Source organism: Lissotriton helveticus, chromosome 7, assembly GCF_964261635.1.
Source record: "Lissotriton helveticus chromosome 7, aLisHel1.1, whole genome shotgun sequence".
Lineage (NCBI taxonomy): Eukaryota > Metazoa > Chordata > Amphibia > Caudata > Salamandridae > Lissotriton > Lissotriton helveticus.
In genome coordinates, this window is record NC_136068.1 from 1,574,051,925 (window position 1) to 1,574,072,877 (window position 20,953).

General features: G+C 50.7%; 1 protein-coding gene across 11 annotated transcripts in view; it reads left to right on the forward strand.

Annotated features, from left to right (window-relative positions):
- Positions 1 to 20,953, forward strand: part of KASH5 (KASH domain containing 5) — a 3,089,192-nt gene that overhangs the window by 2,008,057 nt on the left and 1,060,182 nt on the right. The gene's annotated exons all lie outside the window — the stretch shown is intronic.

Below are 20,953 nucleotides of genomic sequence, written 5' to 3' on the forward strand. Positions count from 1 at the left end.
GAAGTAACAATAGCAACCTTATTCCCGGCACAGACGGTGAAGTCGCATCAAGTCCTTGACCTTTCAACAAGAGTCAACATACTTGAACACAGAGCGGAGGATGCCGAAGGACGTAATAGGCGGAATAATATATGCGTGGTGGGGTTACCTGAAAAAGTAGAGGACGAAGATATGATTAGCTACCTTGAAGCATGGCTCTAGACGGTGGTGCCCCCGAAGGGGCTGTCCACATTGTACACTCTGGAGAGAGTGCACGGGGTCCCTGGGAGCCCGCCTGCCCTGGGCTGCCCTCCTGCCCGGTGGTGACCAGGCTAATAAACTATAAAGACAGGGATCTGCTACTGCGGAAGGCGAGATCGGAAGGTCCATTCACAGTTAATAATAGCAAGGGCTCCATATTTCCTGATTACACACTTGAAGTGCAGAGAAGAAGGGTGTCATACCTGGAAATAAAGAAAGCCCTGCATGAGGAAGGGATCCAGTGTTCACTAATGTTTCCTGCCTGCCTGCGCATAGTGCACGATGGACAATCCAACTTTTGTGACAACCACAAACTGGTCTATGACTGGTTGGAAGGCTACAAAACAGAGAGGCCAATGGGAGAAAGAAGCTAGCTATGGAAGCTACCGGATGTAGAGAAACAGGAAAGACCCAGGAGAAGACCCACACAAGAACGATTGAAAAGACCTAGTCTTTCACAAACTGAAAAAGAGAGAGCGGCAGCATTGCGGGCGGTGGCGGACATCATGAATAGTGTGGAGACACCCGCCGAGATAGGATCAGCAAAGTGGTCTGCGGGTTCGGAGTCTGAGGCCTCTGGAGTTAGCAGTGTAGCCCTGCCGATAGTCAACCCTGGGACGGCAGATTATATTATTTAACAAAGAGCTTTCACAGTGTCAGACATTACAGGCTAAAAATGGAGGACCCAAAGTATACTGACTCTTTGGAAGCAGACCTGGCCCGGAAGGTCTGATACGGGCTGGTGCAACAGGGAGCAGGGCTGAATGTACTCTAATGGATGAACCCCCCCGGTGGTTGGGCACCACTCTGGTTCCTGCCCTACAATTGTGCTCATTGACTGAGTTAAGGTTTGGGTGGTTGAAAGTTGTCGAGCTGCTCAGGTATACAAGAGTTGCAAATTATTGGGAGTTGTTGTGTTTTGTATCTGAAAGAAATACGTTAGTGTTGGATTCCTTACCTTAGAGTATCCCCAGGCGTCAGACTGGATCAGGAAAGTTTTCGTCAGCAGGACCCTTGCCCGTCGGTAGGAGTGGTCTGCGGCTCCGAGTCTGTCGTCGGCGTCGTGATCGCCGGGATGACGTCGTCGGAGTACTTAGACGCCGCCCTCGTGTGCTGACGTCAGTTCTTCTTTTTTCCGCACCAGCAAGTGCAGATCCAGGTAGAGCAGTACTCTAGTCATTTTTTTACCAACTTTTTTGATCACTTTTCGAGTCGATTCCGACTCGCGGTGCCGTTAGGGATGCCTGGTTTTAAACCTTACGACGCCTGTCACCGCCTGATGTCGGTGACCGACCCCCACCATTGGTGCCTTTACTGCCTCGGGGCCGACCACGATGACAAGTCATGCCCCGACAGCCGGGCCTTGACCTCGAAGGCTAGACGGGAGCGGTCCCGTAAGCTGCTCGTGGTCCCGGTCGAGGAGGAAGTCGACGGACCCGTCGCGGAGCCACAGTCATCGCCGCTCATCAAGTCACCACCACTGGTCGGGCTCCAAGTCCTCCGGTAAGTCGAGGCATTCCAAAAAGAAGTCAAAGAGGCGTCATCACTCTTCTGACTCCCCCCGACACTCACGCGGCCGGGGGCTCGGGCGACACAGCCTGCACGGTTCCGCCGAAGCCGCAGGCGCTGCGTCCAGCGCCACATCCGCCGGTCCCTGGGCTGTACGCGGCGCCGGAGGAGATACCTGACTTCTTCGTGGCCATGAGGACTCACTTCCCTCTGTTGGCACCTGTCGAGGCGCATTCCGGCCCTGCGGGTCCGACTGCGTGCCCTTGTAGGCCAGCGGCTCCAGCCCCTGTTCCGTCGGGTGCTTCAGGCCCGGCACCGTCGTCAACTCCAGTCCCGACGCCGCAGGGCCCCGCAGATTCCAGGCCTGGATCCGGGTTGTCACCAGTCGACCTCACGACTCCTCCGCTGGCGGCGACCCCAAGGGGTCGTTCCCGGTGCCGTCTTCGGACGACACCGGCCTCGGTTTCAGCCCCGGTCCGTGTCCAATGCCTATGGGTGACCAATTCACCTACGACCCGGCTCCATAATTTTTGCCTGGTTTCCAGGAGATGGATGATGAGGATGACTGGGAGGGATCTGAGGACCCTCTGGCACAGCAGTGCCAGTTAAGCCAGGACTGAGCAGATGAGCTGGGGGAGGCCAGTGGTCTAGATACATCGCCTGACGCTGGATTCATCTCTCCTCCCTCCGTGGCTTCGGAGGAGAGGACTACTTATAGCGTGGTGTTGAACAGGACAGTCAAGGCCTTGGCTCTTGAGCTCCCTGTCGCGGCCGTGAGGACGAACTTCCTCACTGAGGTGCTCAAACCGCAGGCAAGCTCATCGGAGCCTTTACTGCCGGGTAACGAAGCCCTCACCGACGTTCTGATGGGCACCTGGTCCAAGCCCACTACAGGAACGTGGCCCGACGACCCCTGCTTTCTGTCCGTTCACCCCACCCCCGAGAGCCTAGTGATTCAGGCCTCTCCGTCCCAGAACTCATTCCCGACCGCTCCTCCGGATCAGGAATCCAAAAGGTATGATCAGTTTGGGAAGAAACTGTTCTCCTCTCTGAGTTTGGGGCTGCGGTCTGTCAAAACCGCCTGCCTTTTGGGCCGTTACACCCACTCTCTGTGGGATACGGTTGCGGAGGTGCTGCCACAGTGTCCACAGGAGGCCTGGACACGGCTCGCCCAAGCCCCCGACAGAGAAGCGGGATGCAGCACGGTACTCGATTAGATGTGGACTTGACACCACGGACTCGCTGGGCAGAGCGATTTCCACAACTGCCGCGGTTCGTCGCCACGCCTGGTTGCGGTCTGCCAACTTCTCGGGGCATATCCATGCCACGCTCATGGACATGCCCTTCGATGGCCCTCGCCTCTTTGGCGACAAAGCGGATAGTGCGCTAGAGCATTTTAAGGACTCCAGGGCTACGGCCAAATCCTCGGGCCTAGGCCAGCGCCAGCAAACTTCCGCTTTTCACCCCTTTTGTGGCCAAGGAAAGGGCACCCCCACTCGTCCAGCCAGCCACAGGCGGCAGATCCAGTCTCAACGCGGTCGCAGATGTGGTTACTACCGTAGCTGTACCGTGGGACGACGGCAGGGTCAGTCCACATCCGCCCCCGCAGCATCTGCCTCTAAGACTTCCTAGTCCGGCATTTCAGGCCCATTCGACGCCAGTGGGGGGCAGGGTTCGCCATCACCTCCTCCACTGGCAATCCATCACGTTGGACAGGTGGGTGCTGCAATCATCCAAGGGGCTACTCCCTCCCCTTCGAGGCGATCCCTCCAGACATGCCACCAACGAGGTCGCGTACGTGGTTACCGCCGTGGCGGTACCTGGGGACAATGGCAGGGTCAGTCCACATCCGCCCCCGCAGCATCTGCCTCTAAGCCTTCCTAGTCTGGCATTTCAGGACCATTGGACGCCAGTGGGTGGCAGGGTACGCCATCACCTCCTCCACTGTCGCTCCATCACGTAAGACAGGTGGGTGCTGCAAATCCTCCAAAGGGGCTACTCCCTCCCCTTTGAGGCGACCCCTCCAGCCATGCCACCGCAGTACCACCGCATATCAGGGCATCACTTGCAACTTCTGCAGGAGGAAGTTATGGCCCTCTTGGCCAAGGGGGCTATTGAGCGCGTTCCTGGGCCAAAAGTAGGACATGGTTGCTATTCCCACTACTTTCTGGTACCCAGGAAGGGCAAAGGAGGCCTACGCCCTATCTTGAACCTCCGGAGCGTCAACGGCTTCCTCCGGAAGGAGAAGTTCAAGATGCTGACTTTGGCTCAGGTCCTAGCTGCCCTGGAGACTGGATGGTAGCGTTGGACTTGCACAACGCTTATTTCCATATCCCCGTCTTGCCGGCCCACCGGCGATAACTGCGGTTCACGGTAGCCACCAGCACTTTCAGTTTCTAACAAAAGTGTGTGGGCATTGTGCCATGGTAGGTGTCTGGGCGGCCTGTGGGGAGCTGGGTGGGTGCAAATCACTATCAATCATGACAGTTGACCCAGGTACCATTAGATTCCTCACTTGGAACATGAGAGGATTGTGATCAATGAGTAAAAGATATACGATACATAGATACCTGTGGAGAAGGGGGGTTCAGATTGACTTGCTTCAGGAAACACACCTGATGCAGAGTCAAATTAAGAAGTTGCACAAACGGTGGAGGGGCATATATATGCAACAAGCTACTCAGCCTTTTCCAGAGGGGTCCTAGTATGGGTAAGGGTGGGGGTGCCCTTAGAGGTCACGAATACTACGATTGACAAGGAGTGAAGATATGTGTTATTAACCGGGAAACTAAGTGGTAAGGACATAGCCATGAGAAGTATTTACGCACCGAATCACAATCAGCTACTTTTCCTGTGGCAGATATCAGCCTAAATGACAGATCTATCTCCAGAAGCCATAATACTAGGGGTTGATTTTAACTGTCTCCAGGCTGTTATATTGGACCGCTCCCATCCCCCCCACCCTGGGATCACAGGCATTCCGCACAGCTGTGGGATTCTGAGATTGGAAAAGCCATTGGGGTCTGATTGATACTTGGAGGGTACAACATGCAGTGGATAGGGAATATTCCTTCTTCTCCCTCCTCCACCAGCTACACACTAGACTTGATACCTTCTTTTGCTCCCCACCTATAAATGAGGTAGCAACGCACAGAGAGTATCTGGGGCATACATGTTCAGATCATAGCCCGCTGCTATTATTTCATCGTCCCCCGAGAACTAGCCCCCAATCCCATTGTGGAGGTTCAGGCCCGAGATGCTGGAGGAGGCCCCGTCAGGGAATCATTAGCCAGCTGCATAGACACATATTTTGCCACAAACGTGCACTCTGTCTCAACGGAATTAGTAGAAGTGGTGGCACGACGGCACTGTCTGGGTCAGTCGGTAGGAGTGTGGAGAATTATTTGTAGAGAATTTGACGAACTGGAGAGACGCCTTCGCACAATAGATAATAGGCAGGGAACAGACGCAACATCGCTGGTGGACCTAGCAGAGGTTAAGCCCAGAATACTGAGGCACTGGAACGTCTCCAGACGTTCGACTATAAAGGCAACCTGGCCAGGGTCCATGATGAGGAGGGTAAATCAGACCGATTACTAGCACAGTTGATAAAACCGGAAATAAGAGGGATTCACATAACACACATCAGTAATGAGGTGGGCACTGTTTTGCATGATCCGGAGGTGGTCAACACCCTCTTCAGGCACTACTATGAAACACTATATATTGGCTCACTGCCACCCTCACCAGATACAATTTGGGAATTTTTGGAGCCCCTGCAGCTACCAAACCTGGATAGACAACACAGTGCATGGAGAAGATGGGACTCGGGGAGAAGTGGATTACTTGGGTTAAGATTTGATATGCCTGCCCGACAACTAGAATTAGAACAGGCGCAGTGGTGTCTGCCCAGTATGGGATATTTTGCGGTGTGAGACAGGGTTGCCCCCTGTTGTTGGTGCTGTTTGCACTGGTGATGAAGCCCCTGGCGGGGCGGTTCCGCCAAGACGGGATAGGACTGGGATTCAAATTGGACAAAAGACTACATGTTGTTTCCTTATATGCGGATGACCTGCTGATTTATTTACAGGAGGCAGTGGATGGGTCAGCGATAATTCTGAAGCTCCTAGACAGATTTGCTGTCCTGAAGGGGCTACGGGTAAACAGAACAAAGACTTACATTTTCCCAGTGGCAGTGCCACAAACCAGACCACTTACACTCCCAGGGGACCTGAATTGGGCTCAACCCACGTTTAAATATCTGGGCATACATGTTTACCACTCATTGGTGAATGTGCATGAGGATAATCTTGATAGGGCGCTCCGATCGCTCAGATCCTGTGTAGCTTCTGGAGTTCACTGTAGCTGCCAGTGATGGTGCTTATATCATTGACCAAGATGGTAATGTTGCCAAGATTACTTTATTATTTTGTGAATCTCCCTCTGGTGTTGCCCAGAAGTTGGTTTGCCCCTCTAGATTAATTAGTGTGGGACTTGATATGGGGAGAGGGGCGCAGAAGGATTTCACTGACAACATTGTAACGTTCTGTCCGAAATGGGGGCCTAGCGGTACCCAACTTTGAATTTTATTATTTGGCCTCCCAACTGCAGTGGCTGGCCCAATGACTGGGGGTACCAATGCGGAGGGCACATTCATGGAAGAATTGAGCGCCCACCCTATTATTGGCCATAAAGTGGCGACCACTTACAAGTCGACGTTACAAACCACGGCACTACAGTACTGGAAGAAAAGCCTGGCTACGTTGCCCGTGACTCCCAGGTATTCACCAAGACACCCCCTGGTGGGCCTCCCCCATGGAATCCCACTCCAAACAATCCCCCGGACCAGTTGTCAGAATGTGAGGAGGTGGGCCTCAGGACAGTGGGTGCCATCTGCCAAGACAGGACTCTGATCCCCTTTGTGTAACTTGAGGAGCAATATGGGTTGCCAGTGGGTCAGTACTTACAATACAAGGCCCTGGTCCGCACATTTAGAAAACTATGGGGCGGAGGAGGAGAGGAACTGCATACACACCCCTTACTCCATGCATTGCATACATTAGGAAGAGCTAGCCACCAAGTAAAGTGGCTACATATGACACTGGTGGAGACATCCTTAATGACGTTACCTAAAATCAGAGTGCCCTGGGAGCAAGCATTGCACAAACAACTCACAGATCGTGAATGGGGGAGAGACTTGGTGTCCCCCAAAACAATATTACGTAACACCAGTCTAAAATATATTCTGTTCAACTACGTAAATATAACGTATTTTTTTTTTTATTCTGTTTATTGATTTTCAGAAACAAATAAGTACAACCATCAGAAATGGTAATACAACAAATACCAGTACATTCCCGCATCCTTCATCCCAACATGTATGATAACAATTAGACATTATTATAGTTTGTACAGTTTACATGGTAATATCGAGTTAGTGCACCAGTGTCACGCGTTAAACCTGAGGCAAGTTGGTGCTGGTTACATTAGAGTTCACGGAGTTTCAGAGGTGAACCATTCTTTTTCAGTCAGTGGGTCTGTTAGGGACTCGTTCCAACGCGCCCATGCTTTAGTGGATGTGAATGGGATCTCGCTTTGGGCCAGCTTGTACAGTCGGGAAACTATGTGTGCCGAATTGGAAGAGGTGATGACGCATTGCAGTGTGTCCAAGCAGGGGGGTTGAACTCCTGAGGCAAAATAGCCGGGAGTAGACGCTGCTGTTCGTTTATTTTAAAATCTGCTAACTTGTAACTTAGAAATTTACTGCTTTTAACTTGTATTACACTCACCTCGCACTTTGGCACTTTGGAATCACGGAGCGGATCTAGCGCTCACGTGACCCTGTACACCGGCGTCCTGCGCCGCTGGCCACGCCCACCGATAGGCCACGCCCCTTCCCCGCCCTACATAAGCGCTGAGTTGACGAGCGCTCTGTTGGATTGAACTCCTGAGGCAAAATAGCCGGGAGTAGACGCTGCTGTTCGTTTATTTTAAAATCTGCTAACTTGTAACTTTGAAATTTACTGCTTTTAACTTGTATTACACTCACCTCGCACTTTGGCACTTTGGAATCACGGAGCGGATCTAGCGCTCACGTGACCCTGTACACCGGCGTCCTGCGCCGCTGGCCACGCCCACCGATAGGCCACGCCCCTTCCCCGCCCTACATAAGCGCTGAGTTGACGAGCGCTCTGTTGGATTGAACTCCTGAGGCAAAATAGCCGGGAGTAGACGCTGCTGTTCGTTTATTTTAAAATCTGCTAACTTGTAACTTAGAAATTTACTGCTTTTAACTTGTATTACACTCACCTCGCACTTTGGCACTTTGGAATCACGGAGCGGATCTAGCGCTCACGTGACCCTGTACACCGGCGTCCTGCGCCGCTGGCCATGCCCACCGATAGGCCACGCCCCTTCCCCGCCCTACATAAGCGCTGAGTTGACGAGCGCTCTGTTGGATTGAACTCCTGAGGCAAAATAGCCGGGAGTAGACGCTGCTGTTCGTTTATTTTAAAATCTGCTAACTTGTAACTTTGAAATTTACTGCTTTTAACTTGTATTACACTCACCTCGCACTTTGGCATTTTGGAATCACGGAGCGGATCTAGCGCTCACGTGACCCTGTACACCGGCGTCCTGCGCCGCTGGCCACGCCCACCGATAGGCCACGCCCCTTCCCCGCCCTACATAAGCGCTGAGTTGACGAGCGCTCTGTTGGATTGAACTCCTGAGGCAAAATAGCCGGGAGTAGACGCTGCTGTTCGTTTATTTTAAAATCTGCTAACTTGTAACTTAGAAATTTACTGCTTTTAACTTGTATTACACTCACCTCGCACTTTGGCACTTTGGAATCACGGAGCGGATCTAGCGCTCACGTGACCCTGTACACCGGCGTCCTGCGCCGCTGGCCACGCCCACCGATAGGCCACGCCCCTTCCCCGCCCTACGGCCCCCTACATCAATGTGCTTCTATAGAACGCGCAGCGGACGAGCGCAGCGGGAGCGCCGTTTGCGCGCCGAAGGCGCGCCTAAGGCAAGCCCGTCTGCGCCCGTCCGCGGCCGGACGGGGCCAGGGGCACGACGCCATGCCAATTTCATTTCGTACTCCACGGAAGAACTTACTACCCTCCAAGGCCACTGGCCGCTCTCGAACCTCGTTCGGAGTCACATCCTTTCATTAGGGCTCGAACCCTCTTCTGCCCCTACCTTGCCGCTCCTCCCGTCTTCTCCTCCCCCTCAACGCCATTGCTTACCTGACCATATCCCTCCTATCCCTTCGCTATCCATTTTCTTACTGAATACCAGGTCAGCGGTCAAGCACCATCATGAGCTCTTTGTCTTGCTCGATTCTGAGAAGCCTGACTTATTGCTCCTGACCGAAACCTGGTTTTGCGATTCCTCCCTTCCCATTCTCCTGGCTATCCTTCCCCCCTCCTACGTGGCCTTACGTGCCGATCGTTCGGCAGGTAGGGTTGGTGGTGGAGTGGCAATGATAGCTCGGGCGGAACTAAAGTTTCAGACCGTTCCCTCTCCCCCTATTCCTTCCACCGAATTTCTTATAGTCCGCTCCCTTGCTTTCTCCCCCCCCATTACCTGTCTTTTAATGTACCGTCCTCCCCAGCCCTTGCCTTCGTTTTTGCCGGCTTTCCAAGATCTTCTGGCCAACATGGTGGTCAACTACGCATCGGTCCTGGTACTCGGGGACTTCAACTACTGGCCCTCAGACTCATCCGAGTGCACAGCCTCTAAAGAATTTACTGAGTTCCTTACATCTTTAAATTTTGAGTCACACATTTCTGTCCCCACTCACTCCCGGGGTCATATACTTGACCAGGTCTGGTCCCTTAACCTCTCAGTTTCTCCGGTATCGGTTTCCCCCTGCCCTTGGTCTGATCACGCTCTCATCTCCTTTTCCATCTCTCTCTACCAGGTACCCAAAGCCCCCCGCGCCAAAAACACCTGGGCGCGGAACTGGAACAGAGTCGACTTTCCAACTTTGATGTCCAACCTACGGAACTTCTCTCCGTCTCTTTCCGGTCTTTCTTCTGACTCCCAAGCCAACATTATTAACACCTGGCTGGCTAGAGGGTGCGACTCAGTGGCTCCCCTGCGTCGCATTTCCGTTCGGCGTCCCAAGGAATCCAATAGATGGTTTAATGACCACCTGAAAGAATTAAAAGTGGCCACCCGACAAGCTGAAAGGCGCTGGAGGAAAAATTATTGTCCCTTATTAAAAACCCTCTATCTGTCATCTCTTACTGACTATAAGACCGCAATCCTTGCCGCCAAATCCTCTTACTTTTCAACTAAAATAATATCTGCCGATAATAAACCTAGGGAGATCTTCGGCATAGTGCAGGACTTGGCTTACTCTGACAGAGCCTCACCTCAGATCCCCCCATCTCAGTCCCTCTGCAATCAACTTAACACTTATTTCCTGGATAAGATCACCACTATTAAGGCCAACATTCCCCCCCCCTCTCCTGCCTTTATTGACCCTTCTCCTCCGGCTATTCGAAACCTCCTTACCTTTATCCCTCCACTTACTGAAGAGGCATTTTTGGAGATTCTCCCTAGAGTGAAATCAGGGTCCCCGGCAGATATCTGTCCGGCACGAATTCTCCAACAAATTTACTCCTCTTGTCCCGAACCCCCGATTGCCTTCCTTAACAGCTCCCTAGCGCAGGGAGTAGTGACCCCTACGCTCAAATCAGCCATCATAGTGCCCATTCTTAAGAAGCCTGGCGCCGACCCATCCATCTCAGCCAACTACCGTCCCATTTCCCTGCTGCCCTTTTTGGGCAAGGTGCTGGAGCGCCATGTCACCACGACTCTCAGCACCCACGTTGAGGCAAATGGGGGGCTGGCTTCCCGCCAGGCAGGCTTTCGACCGAGGCACTCGACAGAATCAGTCCTGGACAACCTCAGGAAGGGTATGGATGACAACAAATACCAGGCGCTGGTTCTCCTCGACCTTTCCGCCGCTTTTGACACGGTTGACCACACCATCCTACTGTCCCGTGTCAAGGCGGCTGGAATCGAGGGCTCCGCCCTGGTATGGCTTTCCTCCTTCCTGAGGGACCGCACCCAGGCGGTCCGGCTGGGAGATCTCACAACTACCTCACTCCCCGTCACGTGTGGTGTCCCCCAGGGTTCCTCCTTGTCTCCCCTACTATTCAATCTTTACATTTCTCCTCTTATCTTCGCTCTTCAACAGCTGGAGGTCACCGTGTATAATTACGCGGATGACCTCCAGCTTATCTTTGATCTATCTTCTTCCCCTCACTCTGCTACTAGCTTTCAGCACACTATGATATTCATCAGGGACTGGATGAACCACAACCACCTCAAGCTGAACCCGGATAAGACCGAGTTGGTCCTCACTGGTGGTTCTTCCAGTCCCTGGAACCCTCTCTTCTGGCCCCAAACTCTTGGTCCCGCCCCCACTCCTTCAATCACGGTGAAAACACTGGGGGTGAAAATGAATAATCAGCTCACCCTTCACTCTCAAATCAGTTCTGTAGTTTCCTCTTGTTTTCTTACCCTCCGCACTATCCGCACTGTCTCCCGTTTCTTCACTACTCAGGCACTCAAAATGATCATGGCCGCGCTTGTGATATCACGGCTGGACTATGCCAACGCCGTCTATCATGGCATACCAGCATATAGCCTAAGGAGATTACAGTTGGTTCAGAACCAAGCTGCTCGGCTGGTTTTTGGCCTTCCACGTTTCCACCACTCCACACCCCTCCTCAGGGAGCTTCATTGGCTACCTGTTAAGGAACGCTCCCTGTTCAAAACCGCATGTATGGTTTTTCAGGCCCGTCAAGGCACCGCCCCTGCCTTCATTTCCTCACTTATAAAAGATTACGTTCCCCCCAGAGAGCTTCGATCCTCCACCAAGTCCCTTCTCCAAATTCCACGCTTCAGGCGTAAAAAGTGGGGTGGGTCCAATTTTTCCACCCTGGCCCCCACTTTTTGGAACTCCCTCCCTGACCACTTGCGTGCGTCTACTCATTATGTATCCTTCCGCAAGGAACTTAAAATGTTTCTTTTTAAACAGGCCTTCCCTGCATAACCCTTTCTATCTCCCGACTCTACTACCGGTTTTCTCTTTGTTTCAGTAGTCAATGCCCTCCTTCAGCGCCAAGAAACCGACAGGTGTACGCCGCGCTTTACAAATGTTTTAAATTAGAAATTAGGGGGGTTCTGTCGGGTAGTTCGGGTATAGATCACGGATTTCCCTTTGAAACCTATAATATGTGAAACGGAACAGTGCGGTTTGATTGCTGATATAGGATAAATCGTCTATATTCCTGAATCCGCCATCATGATAGAGGTCCCCAAATGTGTCAATACCGGCCTGTTTTAGGAGACCCATACCCACTTGTTCGTTAGTGACAGAAATCTGGGGGTGGTGGTGTAATGGCAGTGCTGGTGCGTAGAGTGGCGTCTTGTGCGCCAGGCGGCCAATTGAGCTCCAAGCGGCCACAGTTGTGTCAACTGTGTTGATATCTGCCGTGTGTAACGGCGGGCGTTTATGCGTGATCACTGCGGTAAGTGGTATTGGAAAGACGTCCCCTTCCTCCACCGCTGTGTGTGTTAGATAAGGAACTGTATGATACCAGTATGTTACATACTGTGCCTGGGCACAGAGATAGTACAAATAAAAGTCTGGTCCACAGAAGCCACCTTTTTCATAGGGTAAAGTCAATGTCCGCAAATCTATGCGTGCTTGTTTACCTCCCCAGATGAGTTTGAGAACCATCGAGGTTATATTTTTGAACACTGCTTTCGGGGGTGTGATTGGTATATTGTTAAACAGGTATAGGAGCTTGGGGAGGATATTCATTTTTACTATGGCAATACGGTCAGCTAGCGATAGTGGCAGCTGTATCCATCGGTCGATTTGCCCCTTCAGTTTATCCAGTACTCTGCCATAGTTTGTGCGGATAACTTCTTCAGGGTCTCTGCTGTACCATATCCCTAAATATCGGACCGGATCAGTTTGCCAATCCAGTGGGAAATCTGTGGAGTGTTGTGTCGTGGTGTCTGTAAGAGGAATTATTAATGATTTGTCCCAATTGATCTGCAAACCAGAGTGTCTGCCAAATTTGATATATTCGCGTAGAATCGGGTTCATATTCTGGTCTGGGTCTCTAATGTATAACAGCATGTCATCCGCATACATGGAAATATGCAACGGGCGACCCAGGAAATGTAGAGCTGAGTGGTTATGTGATTGTCTGATGATGCATGCTAACGGTTCCAACGCAAGCGCGAATAGTAATGGTGAGAGAGGACAACCCTGCCTTGTGCCCCGCCTGATGTGGAAGGGGTTTGAAATGTAACCATTCACACGGACCATGGCTACAGGGTTAGTGTAAAGGAGCGTTATCCATGTTATAAACCGTGATGGAAAGCCCATGCGCTGGAGTATGGTAAGCAGATATGGCCATTCAATTGAATCGAATGCCTTGGCAGTATCGAGCATAACCGCTACCGCTTTGGTGTCAGGAGTTAAATAGTGGGATAGTGCAAACAGTGTTCTAGTATTGTGGGAGGTTGCTCTCGTGGGTATGAACCCAGCTTGGTCTGGCAATATCAAATTAGTCATCAAGGGTTGCAATCTGACCGCCAGTATTTTGGCCAGTATCTTCGAATCTACATTCAGCAGTGATAGAGGGCGGTAGGAGTCACAGCGATCAGGATCTTTGTTGGGTTTCAATAGTGCTATCAGTACCGCTTCTCATAGTGATGGTGGAAGTGTGGCTTGATCAAATGCATTCCCGTACATGGCGACTAGGTGTGGTGCTAAAGTGTCTGCGTATGTTTTGTAAAATTCGCAGGTAAACCCATCTGGGCCGGGTGCCTTACCATTTGGTAGTGATCAAATGACGTCCCTCACCTCTTCTACTGTTATTGGCATTGCTAAGTATTCACGTTGTCTGTCTGATAACCAGGCAATGGCAGTATCGTTTAAATATTCCAACGTTTCTTCCTGGGGTTGTGTGTGTTTGGAGGTGTACAGTGTGCTGTAACTGTCTACAAAGCATCGGAGTATGTCTTCGGGTTGTGTCAGTTGGATGCCCTCTGTGTCCCGAATTTGCATTATAGATTGAGGTGGTTTCCCTTCACAAATTTTCGATGCAAGCACTCTGCCAGGCCTTCCACCCTCTCCATACTGTTTGGCCAAAGGTCGTTTAGTCACATATTTCAGCTCATCAGTGGCGTATGTCTGATGTTCAGTGAATGCATTTCTTAAGTCCCCCAGAATAGCAACATCCTATGTCCTTTCATATTCCATTTCAAGCATTCTTATTTTAGCTTCACATTTCTTTATTTGGTCTCTGATGTCTCGCAGTATCCCCACTTTGGTGCTGATACAAACCCCTCTTAGTGTCACCTTAAAAGCCTCCCAAAGTATGCCTGGATCTTCGACGATGCCACATTGAATTGGAAGTATTCTGTGACAGCTGTCGCTATTTTTTCCGCATATAGGGGGTGTAGAAGTGCTTTGGCATTGAAGCTCCAACTAAATGGCGGGGGTGTGTATTGTGGAATCTGGACCTGTATCTTGATCGGATTGTGGTCTGATACAGTCCTGGGGAGTATAGAGAGATTTTTCGTCCACAACCTTACATTATCAGACCCCAACCAGTAGTCTATCCTGGACCAGCTGCCGTACATTGCATTAATGTGAGTGGCAGCAGACACTTCCGGATTCCTGGCTCTCCAGATATCACTTAACGGGAAAGTATCCATCATGTCTCGTATCTTACCTCTAGCTTGCTTATGTGGTTCCATGGTGGTACCTGAACGATCTAATGTGTCATTCAATGCGACATTGAAATTCCCTCCCCAGATGATGTTCGTGTTAGTGAATTCTACCATTCTATTCCATAGCTCCTGAAAGAACTCAGGGGAGTCCACATTTGGGCCGTAAACATTTACTAGTGTGAGGGGTTGTCCACGCAATAGGCCAGATACGATTACATATCTACCGTTGGGGTCTGAGATGGATCTGTTAATTCTGTAGTTAACACCTTTTCTGACCAATGTCATTACCCCCCTGGAGTAGGATGAATATGTGGGTGAGTGGCAGGACTCAGCCCATCGAGTTCCAATCTTCCTGTACATAGTAGGAGCTATATGTGTTTCTTGCAGTAATGCAATGTCTATGTGGTGTCTATCCAGACTTGCAAAGATTTGTCTAGTTTTTTTTGGGTTAACGATGCCCCGCACGTTCCAAGTCAACAGGTTCAGCTCATTATTTCTAGCCATTACTTAACAGTGATGTGATACATAACCATACACATTTTAACGGAAAATCAGTAGGTGCAAAACTCATTATCAGACACTGATGATTATGAATGTCACATATCTGGAGCACACTTCGGGAATTAGCAATGCATCTCAAACATACTGGTATTGTCGGTTTAACTAAACCCCAACTTACCCCCATACCCACCCACATCAGCAACCCAATTTTGCCGAAGCCATGTCCCCTAAGAAACTTCCTCGGAAACCATAACTTTTTGGGGATATCCCATGTGGAGGTCCGCCGGGGATGCACTGTCACCATCCTACTAAAAGGATGGGGTCAGATCATAACATATAAATGCAGAGTGTAGGTTGAAAGTTTAACAAATAATCCATCAACAAATGGGGAGGGCGTTCTCTGTACTCCATCTATAGCAAAGTCTTCAACTTTGACCGTGTGAGGTACTCCCCCTTCTAGTTCCAAGTCACCTCACCATACTCGTTGTATCGGGTTGTCTCAGCTACTTTCCTCAGATCATGGTCACCTGTGACTATGGTGACATTAACTGAGCCCTTAGTTCAAAGTGGTGTGATGGCGTGTCCCATAGGTTTCAGCCAGCCAGACATTGTCCGTATGTCCGTGGTCCCTGAATGCGCAGAGGCCTGTAGGCCAGCCTGGCTTGGTCTGGGGGGGAGGTCACGTCGTAAGGCATCTAGTGAGAAATATAGTGTATATCACATATTCCAAATTAGCAGTTCGTCACCTTACCTTACTCTGATTCTGGTGGGTTCTCTCTGTGGTTCACCTTTTTACTTTTGGACGCCACCTTTTTAATGAAGTCCATGGCTGCCTTGGGGGTTGTCAGGAAGATCGGTTTCTCCTCCCACGTGACTCTAAGACGCGCTGGATATAGCATGGCATATGGTATTTGCAGGTCTCGAAGCTTGGCCTTGGCGGTGTTGAATTCCTTTCTCGCCTGTTGCACTGCATACGTGTGATCCGGGTAAAAGTCCAATTTATTACCTTGATAGGTGATGGTGCCTTTTTCCCTCGCTAGACGTAGGATGGTGTCTCTATCTCTGTAGTTTAAGACACGGGCGATTATGGGCCGGGGAGTTGCGCCACTCGGAGGTTTTGGCGCCAAAGACCTATGCGCCCTTTCGACGATAAACACAGAGGACATAGAACCTTCTTCAAAGACATCCTTGCATAACTGTTCGATACATGACTCCATGCGCCCCGTGTTGGTCGTCTCGGGAAGGCCTGTGATGCGTATGTTGTTGCGACGCGAACGCGCCTCCAATTCCTCTGCCCCCGCAGCATCTGCCTCTAAGACTTCCTAGTCCGGCATTTCAGGCCCATTCGACGCCAGTGGGGGGCAGGGTTCGCCATCACCTCCTCCACTGGCAATCCATCACGTCGGACAGGTGCGTGCTGCAATCGTCCAAGGGGCTACTCCCTCCCCTTCGAGGCGATCCCTCCAGCCATGCCACCAACGAGGTCACGTACGTGGTTACCGCCGTGGCGGTACCTGGGGACAATGGCAGGGTCAGTCCACATCCGCCCCCGCAGCATCTGCCTTTAAGCCTTCCTAGTCTGGCATTTCAGGACCATTGGACGCCAGTGGGTGGCAGGGTACGCCATCACCTCCTCCACTGTCGCTCCATCACGTAAGACAGGTGGGTGCTGCAAATCCTCCAAAGGGGCTACTCCCTCCCCTTTGAGGCGACCCCTCCAGCCATGCCACTGCAGTACCACCGCATATCAGGGCATCACTTGCAACTTCTGCAGGAGGAAGTTATGGCCCTCTTGGCCAAGGGGGCTATTGAGCGCGTTCCTGGGCCAAAAGTAGGACATGGTTGCTATTCCCACTACTTTCTGGTACCCAGGAAGGGCAAAGGAGGCCTACGCCCTATCTTGAACCTCCGGAGCGTCAACGGCTTCCTCCGGAAGGAGAAGTTCAAGATGCTGACTTTGGCTCAGGTCCTAGCTGCCCTGGAGACTGGATGGTAGCGTTGGACTTGCAGGACGCTTATTTCCATATCCCCGTCTTGCCGGCCCACCGGCGCTAACTGCGGTTCACGGTAGCCACCAGCACTTTCAGTTTCTAACAAAAGTGTGTGGGCATTGTGCCATGGTAGGTGTCTGGGCGGCCTGTGGGGAGCTGGGTGGGTGCAAATCACTATCAATCATGACAGTTGACCCAGGTACCATTAAATTCCTCACTTGGAAAATGAGAGGATTGTGATCAATGAGTAAAAGATATACGATACATAGATACCTGTGGAGAAGGAGGGTTCAGATTGACTTGCTTCAGGAAACATACCTGATGTGGAGTCAAATTAAGAAGTTGCACAAGCGGTGGAGGGGCAGATATATGCAACAAGCTACTCAGCCTTTTCCAGAGGGGTCCTGGCATGGGTAAGGGCGGGGGTGCCCTTAGAGGTCACGAATACTAAGATCGACAAGGAGTGAAGATATGTGTTATTAACCGGGAAACTAAGTGGTAAGGACATAGCCATGAGAAGTATTTACGCACCGAATCACAATCAGCTACTTTTCCTGTGGCAGATATCAGCCTAAATGACAGATCTATCTCCAGAAGCCATAATACTAGGGGTTTATTTTTAACTGTCTCCAGGATGTTATATTGGACCGCTCCCATCCCCCCCACCCCGGGATCACAGGCATTCCGCACAGCTGTGGGATTCTGAGATTGGAAAAGCCATTGGGGTCTGATTGATACTTGGAGGGTACAACATGCAGTGGATAGGGAATATTTCTTCTTCTCCCCCCTCCACCAGCTACACACTAGACTTGATACCTTCTTTTGCTCCCCACCTATAAACGAGGTAGCAACGCACACAGAGTACCTGGGGCATACATGTTCAGATCATAGCCCGCTGCTATTATTTCATCGTCCCCCGAGAACTAGCCCCCAATCCCATTGAGGAGGTTCAGGCCCGAGATGCTGGAGGAGGCCCCGTCAGGGAATCATTAGCCAGCTGCATAGACACATATTTTGCCACAAACGTGCACTCTGTCTCAACGGAATTAGTAGAAGTGGTGGTACGACGGCACTGTCTGGGTCAGTCGGTAGGAGTGTGGAGAATTATTTGTAGAGAATTTGACGAACTGGAGAGACGCCTTCGCACAATAGATAATAGGCAGGGAACAGACGCAACATCGCTGGTGGACCTAGCAGAGGTTAAGCCCAGAATACTGAGGCACTGGAACGTCTCCAGAAGTTCGACTATAAAGGCAACCTGGCCAGGGTCCATGATGAGGAGGGTAAATCAGACCGATTACTAGCACAGTTGATAAAACCGAAAATAAGAGGGAATCACATAACACACATCAGTAATGAAGTGGGCACTGTTTTGCATGATCCGGAGGTGGTCAACACCCTCTTCAGGCACTACTATGAAACACTATATATTGGCTCACTGCCACCCTCACCAGATACAATTTGGGAATTTTTGGAGCCCCTGCAGCTACCAAATCTGGATAGACAACACAGTGCATGGAGAAGATGGGACTCTGGGAGAAGTGGATTACTTGGGTTAAGATTTGATATGCCTACCCGACAACTAGAATTAGAACAGGCGCAGTGGTGTCTGCCCAGTATGGGATATTTTGTGGCGTGAGACAGGGTTGCCCCCTGTCGTTGGTGCTGTTTGCACTGGTGATGAAGCCCCTGGCGGGGCGGTTCCTCCAAGACGGGATAGGACTGGGATTCAAATTGGACAAAAGACTACATGTTGTTTCCTTATATGCGGATGACCTGCTGATTTATTTACAGGAGGCAGTGGATGGGTCAGCGATAACTCTGAAGCTCCTAGACAGATTTGCTGTCCTGACGGGGCTACGGATAAACAGAACAAAGACTTACATTTTCCCAGTGGCAGTGCCACAAACCAGACCACTTACACTCCCAGGGGACCTGAATTGGGCTCAACCCACGTTTAAATATCTGGGCATACATGTTTACCACTCATTGGTGAATGTGCATGAGGATAATCTTGATAGGGCGCTCCAATCGCTCAGATCCTGTGTAGCTTCTGGAGTTCACTGTAGCTGCCAGTGATGGTGCTTATATCATTGACCAAGATGGTAATGTTGCCCAGATTACTTTATTATTTTGTGAATCTCCCTCTGGTGTTGCCCAGAAGTTGGTTTGCCCCTCTAGATTAATTAGTGTGGGACTTGATATGGGGAGAGGGGCGCAGAAGGATTTCACTGACAACATTATAACGTTCTGTCCGAAATGGGGGTCTAGGGGTACCCAACTTTGAATTTTATTATTTGGCCTCCCAACTGCAGTGGCTGGCCCAATGACTGGGGGTACCAATGCGGAGGGCACATTCATGGAAGAATTGAGCACCCACCCTATTATTGGCCAATATACTAGACCATAAAGTGGCGACCACTTACAAGTCGACGTTACAAACCACGGCACTACAGTACTGGAAGAAAAGCCTGGCTAAGTTGCCCGTGACTCCCAGGTATTCACCAAGACACCCCCTGGTGGGCCTCCCATATGGAATCCCACTCCAAACAATCCCCCGGACCAGTTGTCAGAATGTGAGGAGGTGGGCCTCAGGACGGTGGGTGCCATCTACCAAGACAGGACTCTGATCCCCTTTGTGTAACTTGAGGAGCAATATGGGTTGCCAGTGGGTCAGTTCTTACAATACAAGGCCCTGGTCCGCACATTTAGAAAACTATGGGGCGGAGGAGGAGAGGAACTGCATACACACCCCTTACTCCATGCATTGCTTACATTAGGAAGAGCTAGCCACCAAGTAAAGTGAAGTGGCTACATATGACACTGGTGGAGACATCCTTAATGACGTTACCAAAAATCAGGTTGCCCTGGGAGAAAGCATTGCATAAACAACTCACAGATCGTGAATGGGGGAGAGACTTGGTGTCCCCCAAAACAATATTACGTAACACCAGTCTAAAATATATTCTGTTCAACTACGTGCATATAACATATATATTTTTTTGAATTCTGTTTATTGATTTTCAGAAACAAGTAAGTACAACCATCAGAAATGGTAATACAACAAATACCAGTACATTCCCGCATCCTTCATCCCAACATGTATGATAACTATTAGACATTATTATAGTCTGTACAGTTTACATGGTAATATCGAGTTAGTGCAACAGTGTCACGCGTTAAACCTGAGGCAAGTTGGTGCTGGCTACATTAGAGTTCACGGAGTTTCAGAGGTTTCCACATTCTGCAGATAGCTCGTTAAATAAGTCCAATAGTCTTTCGGTCTAGATCTTGCTGGTAGCCCTTCTTCATATGTCAGCAGTTGAGTCTTGCAGTGCGTTAGGTCTTTTAGCCATTGTTTCGTGTTCGGTACTCTCGTGCCGCCCCACCATTGAGATACTTGTCTTTTGGCTAACAGCAGGGAGATTGCACAGTACTTACGTTTCCCCGCTTTGACCCCGGGTTGCAGGCCCAGCAGACACATTTTTATAGAGCAGTTAAACTCTACTCCCACCATTTTCTGAAGAATTGTGGTCACTTGCCCCCAGTAGTCCTGTATTTTCGGGCAGGACCAGGCCAGGTGGATGAAGTCTGCGTCCTGTTCCCCACAACGTTTACATTTAGCATCCTCCCGCAGCCCAAACTTATGGAGACGTGGCGGGTGTGGTTTGATTGGTGGAGGTACTTCAGGTGTAGAATGCGTAAATTGCCATTAGGAGTGAGTAACTTAATCAGTGCGCACGTGGTGTACCATTCTTTTTCAGTCAGTGGGTCTGTTAGGGACTCGTTCCAACGCGCCCATGCTTTAGTGGATGTGAATGGGATCTCGCTTTGGGCCAGCTTGTACAGTCGGGAAACTAGGTGTGCCGAATTGGAAGAGGTGATGACGCATTGCAGTGTGTCCAAGCAGGGGGGTTCTGTCGGGTAGTTCG